This window comes from Cicer arietinum, chromosome 3 (genome assembly GCF_000331145.2).
Source record: "Cicer arietinum cultivar CDC Frontier isolate Library 1 chromosome 3, Cicar.CDCFrontier_v2.0, whole genome shotgun sequence".
Taxonomy (NCBI): Eukaryota; Viridiplantae; Streptophyta; class Magnoliopsida; order Fabales; family Fabaceae; genus Cicer; species Cicer arietinum.
In genome coordinates, this window is record NC_021162.2 from 54,113,790 (window position 1) to 54,120,948 (window position 7,159).

The following is a 7,159-nucleotide window of genomic DNA, read 5'->3' on the forward strand; positions in this document are numbered from 1 at the left end:
TCTTTTGCTAGAACCAGCTGCTTTAAATATTCATTACTGAAATTCTTTTAATAAACCTCTACTTGTAAACCTAAATCAACCTCTTAAATCAAATTCGGGAAAACCACAAAACCCTAGATTGTGCACTATTTGCAAGAAAAACAATCATACTAATGACAAATGCCTCTTTCTCTATGACTTTCCCCCTGGGTGTCAAACTACGAAAATCATTCATAATGTAGAATCATTTCCTCGTGACTCTACTGTATCTCTTTCACCTATCACCAAGGACCAAATCAAAGGTGTTGGCTCTCCTACCATCATCTACTTCAACAAGCACACCTCAAGTTTCGAATCTGATTAGTAATTATCAAGTTCATTCTGCATCTTCTAATACACATAAACAACAAGGCAAACTTTCTATTGTGAGGATTTTGGACTCTAGTGCAACTGATCACTTTACTATTCAACTTACAAATTTATTCCACAAATTTATGTCAAACTTGTTGAAAATTTTACTCAAGCTTCAATTAGTGGCACAATTCTTTTAAACGAATCCTTAATCTTACACAATGTTCTTTAAATTTCGTTGTTTTCTTTCAATTTTTTAATGTCTGTAAATTCATTGAATTTACTCGATGTACTTCAACATTTTCTCATGATTCTTGTGTGATTCCAGGATTTGAAAATTTTTATGATGATTGGTAGTGCTATCCTTAGGAATGGACTTTGTGAATTATTTCGCCCTATATCTACTTGTAATGTTGTAGCAAACCATATTCCTTCTATCAATGTTGTAGATACTATTTCCACAGTTTTTCGTTTAAACCATGTTTGGCATTATATGCTCTGTCATTTTCCTCTACTTGTTATACCAATGTAGCTAAACAATATGCTTTTCTATCTCATGTTGATTTGAAACATTGTGATGTCTATCATTATTCAAAACAAAAGAAATCACCTTTTTCTAATAGTGCATCTGTTTCTTTAAAAGCGTGAGTGTATTTTTTTTCTTTATTTTTTTAAACAACTTGATAAAATAATGTATCATAACATAAAACAACAAGAATCATAAATAAATACATCATATATGCAAGAAAGCAAAGATAACTTTGAGATAGTAATCAGAAGAATACAACCAGAAAATACACCAGAGTTATGGACCTATCAAAACATTTCTGATACCCCTAGAGTATTCTCGACAGACACCTACACATAAGTGTTACTCCAATAATGTTATCCCCCTAAGATCACGTCAAAAAAATGGAAATTGGATCCACCAATAAAAATCAATTGTCAATATATGTCATATATAAAGTCATCCCATAACCAAATAATTAGAACCACCAAAAGAGAGGCAATAAAGCCCTATACAACAAAAAATCCTAACTGAATCATCCACTTACAACCACAGTAACAAGTGCAACCTATACATACCATACAAGTCTTGTATAACGCAATATCTCTCAATGAAGTAACCTCATCCTCCTTATCATCCATACATGGATCTGTCGAATACCGACAAGAGATGATGTTGCATGTCATATATAAAGTCATCCCATAACCTAGATGGTCCTGCAACGTCGTTTCATGTCGGCATTAGCCCTTGGTCCAAACAACGCGACCATTGCTTCTATTGTGGGAGTCGACACACCCACGGTGGAATCCATCTTCCTCTAGCTGAAGCTTCGTCTACATTCGCCCATGTTCCACTCGCCACAAATACCAATTCTGAAGGTACATGGTAGTTGATCCTCTCGTGTGTGAGTCCCACACCGAATCTCGATTTTTCCTATTGGCATTAGCCCTTGGTCCAAACACCACGCCTATTGCCTCTACTGTGGGAGTCGACACACCCACGATGGCCTCCATGTCTTCTCTAGCTGAAACAACCTCTACATTTGCACATGCTCCACTCGCCACGAGTACTAATCCTAAAGGTATGTGGTAGTTGATCCTCTTGTGTGTGAATCCCACAAGGAATACTGCATCAACCTTCCTTCTAGTTATCACTATTTTTCCCATGTATGTACAATGAAGTCTAGCATCGTCTGAGGGAAAAGATCAAATTCTACAATAATGTAAATGGTTACTAACTGAAATTAACAATTAACATTTAACAATTATGGCATGATCATAAATAATACACAGAGTATATATATATCATAACAAACATAACTCACGTTACAAACACCCTAATGGAATACTTATATGTCAGTGAACATGATTTCAAAATTTCAAAACTCTCTTCGAAATGCGTAAATCATAAATGTATAGCCTCTCAAAGACCAATACTATTTACCAATGTGCAATATCTCACAAACTCTATGTGCAAAGTCTCTCAGACTAGTAGGACTCAAAAATCCTTGTAAGGATAAGGTTGAGCATCAATACCAGGAAGAACCATGCGGTTCATTACGGTCACAACCAACTATGAAATGGATGAGTGTACTCTAACTCTTTCACATGAATTATTATGTGAGTGCAACTATGAAAAGACTTTACTTTTAATACTCATTTAACCCTAATAATTTGTCAACACTTTTTCACATAGAATACTCAAGACATATCATTATGAATAAAACTCATAACATGTCATCAAAACATATTGACAATCATGAAAAAATAGAATATTACCGAGGAAAAATATTCAATACCGTAAAAGGAAATCAAAGTCAAATTGCACAAAAACATAAAACAACAACCAGAGTCAAATGCCCAGAATCATAAATTGGAAATCAGAGGTAATGAGGTAGTAATGAGGTACGCTTGAAGTTCTAAAATATACAAACCCTGTGTTTCACTCGTCAAAATTTAATCTATTCTTTAGATTTATATCAATTCATAACATCACAAATTTGAATACATCATACACATTATATATAAAAATGCAGGATTCTAACGGTAGTTTCACAAACATTTATTTCATGCTAAAATTTTTAATTTCCCTTACCCTTAGATTTTAAGAAGCTCCATAAATCATTTGAACTCTTTAAAATTCATTAGAATCAACACCCATAAAGCCCATAAAAAAATGAAAACTATTTAAAGAACTCACTACTTTCTATGGAAGTTTTCCCTTCGATTCGAATTGATTTGGGGTAGCTATCTACTTCCCAACTTTCTTCCTTGCTCCAACTATTTTAGAGATTTTCCTTGTTGTTGCTTATCTTCTTCTCAACACAATTTGGTCGATTATTGATGGTTGAGGGATGAGACCATGCATGCAATGGATTAGAGCAAATCTAATGAGGTTCAACAAACTAATGTTTTTGAGGATTTTGAAAAATAATAAGGAATGAAGGATTTGGGGAAGATTATAAAATAACAGTGTTTTTCCAGCTTTCTCCTAGGAAATAAATAAGTGAGCAAAAATGAATGTAAATTCCTCTTTTTGATCCTTGGACATTTTCTATATTATCTCTTACCCATTCTCATTTTATAGTTTTAAATATCTTTATTTTAATAGATTTTAAAGTCAATTGTATTATTATTATTATTATTATTATTCACAATCACATTTACAGCTCATTTTGTAATGACGAAATATAAGTAACTTTAAATCTTTAATTTGATCTTAACTCTAAACTTTTTAATACTACATTTTTATAATTCAACATAAATAAACCTTCACAACTCTATACTCCAAAATGATTTTCCAAATCTAACTCGAGGATTGTCTCCACTATTATAAAAATAAAATCCTTGAGACTTCAACGATCAACGTTGTTTTTTAAAAAGGTTTACAAAATTTCAAATATCAAATTGTCAAATTTGACTCTCAAAATAGAACATTTTTCTCAACTTTTGATTTTCTTGAAAATTCACACAATCATAAAACTCTATATTTTGTTAGTAAGCTAAATCATTACAACTCAATTTCAAACACAACACTATAACATTTTTTCCCTACTACAACGCATAAAAATCATTGTTTAATGTAAAAAAAAACATTGCAATAATCTACGAGAACAATTTTTTGTACGTGGAGAATCAAGGTGTTGCCTATGCCTTACGAAACAGATTTATTTTGAAACTACAACAATATGTGAAAACTGTAGTTGTTGCTACCTCTTACAAAACGGTTTTTCAAATTTATAACGACTTTACGCTGTTGCCAAGTTAAAACTATTGTTGTAAGCATTTTTTTAATTAAGGTACGACAAAACTTTATAACCGTTGACATAAAATAAAAAAGTATTGTAAATTATTTTATTTCAGAAAAATAATTTTAGTAAAATATTATTATTGTAACACTATAATAGATTTAAAAATATAACAGTTGCGATAATACAAAATTGTTGTAATATATTATAATAAATTTAAAAATGTGACAATTGTGATAGTACAAAATTATTGTAATACTATGTATAGTTAAAGTTCATTGTCCTATAGTGATCAAACACAATATATATGTCATGTCTATGTTAGCAATGTGTCAAACAAACAATATAGGTGAAGCGTTATAATTGTTGATCATTCATACGACATACATAATGATTCATTTTCTCTTATTTATATTCTACAGAAAATGAGGAAATCAAAATAACATAAATAAAAATTATTATCTATAAAAAACATAAAATAAAGAAAACTTAAGTATCTATATCTATCTTTTCACCTTGCTTTCAAATGTTAAAAAATTTTCATCGATATCACCATCATTCATCTAAAAATTAAAAGTAATATATTTCATAAATAAAATCAAGAATAAATGGCAAAATGTGAAAGTAAAGTCAAATCAGAACACATGTTTGTGAATAAGCAAATTCTATTCTATATAAAAGTTAAACTCTAGTGGCTTATACATTAATTGTTAGAGCAGATCAATTTCATAAGCCTACTAATTATTGGCCTCAGCCCACATGTTGTAGGGGTCAAAAATTTCATGAGGATTATACCATGCACCCCTACACCTAAACCACCCACCCCCTCAAGACACATGAAAATACAATTTTACCCTTTTAACTATTTGTAATTAGTTTCAAAATGGAAAGTTTTGAAATTTTCCTAATTCAAAAGTTTTGAAAATTATAGAATTTTGTATTTCGGAAGTTTCAAAAATTATGGAAATTGTCATTTCGAAACTTTGGAAACTTTTGAATATTTTGGAAAGATGGGTGAAAAAATAGGAAGTTAAAAAAGTTGAAGGTTTTATAAAAGGTAAAATTGTATTTTCACGTTGATTGAGAGAGTGACAGGTTTAAATATGAGAGTACATGATATAATCCTCAAATTTTACAATTTAAAAAGCCCCTAAAAACGAAAGCCTCAAAACAAAAAATCCCCTAAAATTTTGTGGGTCTATGGACCCACTTTTTCAAAAAAAAAATCGATATTAATTTGAAAAAAAAAAAACTGAATTTTTTTTTAGTTTTTTCTCAATTTTTTAAAGATTTACATTTTTTTGATTTTTTCTCAAAATTTTTTTTAATCGAGAAAAAAAATTGATTTTTTCAAAAAAAATAATTTTTTTGATTTTGCTCACAATTTTTCGAGAAAAAAATATTTTAGATTTTCTTGAAAAAATTTTCCGATATTGTTTTGAGAATCCTAGCATAATTAAAGGCGACAGCAACACATTTAACATAATATGTCAAGAATCCTAGCATGATAAGCTAACATTACACAACAAATTAATTCAATAGATCACATTCAATAGCTCAAATATGAGAGAATATCATGATTAATCATTACCATTTATAGATAAAATTAAACATGTGAGTTTAGTCAACAACAATTTATTACATTTAATTGAATCAAATAAAACATATATATCAAATACGCTTTCAAATTCAACTAACTACTCAAACATTACTCTACTAGTTTTACACTCTTAAAAGAATGTTTAAATCCTTACAACAATTACTCTACATGTTTCAAAAAGTTAGACATATAGAGAAACATTTAAAATATTTCACACCATCTAGAATTACAAACAGAAATGTATATAAAAAATTTTAGATGGTTCATGCCACATAAATGTATATAAACAGAAATGCACCTCCAACTTAATACTCATACCACATAAACAATTATCGACATTCAACATTGATACCACATCAGACTTGTAATCACTCAAAATCGTGTAAGAGATGAACATGGTTTTTAACTATTTCAAAAATAAAATCAACAAATATTTCTAACAATAATAACAATGGACTATTCTCACCTCTTTTATCGACGATGAGTCATCGGAGTAACTAGTCTCTCTTACTCATATAACCAAATACTTAAGATAATCATAACTATATTTATTCAAATTCAAACATCTATACAATATAATAAAACAAACATGATATTTTGGCATGTTTGACAAGTGTCGCTTAATTAGAGTGTTTAGCCAAATATAAAGTTTTTATTAATAGAAATAATTTAGAAAGAAAAAAAACACATCGTGCATATTTTTTTGAAAAGAAAAAAATAAAACTTCCATTAAAAAATTAAAAAATCGTGCATTATTCGCCAATTAAATACATCGTGCATATTTTTTTGACAATTTTCTGAGACGTCCGTTGATAATATATTCGCCAATTAAAAAATAAGAAGAAAATCTATTGTATTGTTAGATTATTGAGAGAGAAAAAACACACTTTTTTAAATTTATTTATTGAGAGAAAAAAAAAACACTTTTTGTATTGAGAGTGAAAGTTTATCTATGAATTAAAAAAAAAAATACAATCAATTATAGCATGATTTTACATTTTTTTTTTGAAAGGAATGGTTTTTCAAAAATTAATTTAGGGACCGCCGCTTCAATTCAAACAATCCTTTAGCAACCACTACTTCAATTCAAACACTACTTTGTCGACCACCATTTCAAATTTTTTCTCCAAATAATTTAATTAAAATATTTATTTTATTTTACAAATTGTTTATATGCCTCCAGACTTTTCTTTTGTCATATGTTAATCATCCCTAATCTCTCATTTTTTGCCCCTCCCTTATAAATATCATTCATGTTATCTCGTCTATATAAAATTCCCTTTTAATTTTCTTATTCATTTTTGTGTTTTGGGTTTTGCAAAAACAAAAAAACAAACAAATTTTGTTGTTTCAATTTCTCGAAAAAATGAGTCATAGAATTTGGTTGGTAGACGTTTCTTTTTTATTAGAATGTCAGACATATATTTTATGTTATGAAAATGGTATTGATGAATGACAAAGTTTAATTCTTTCT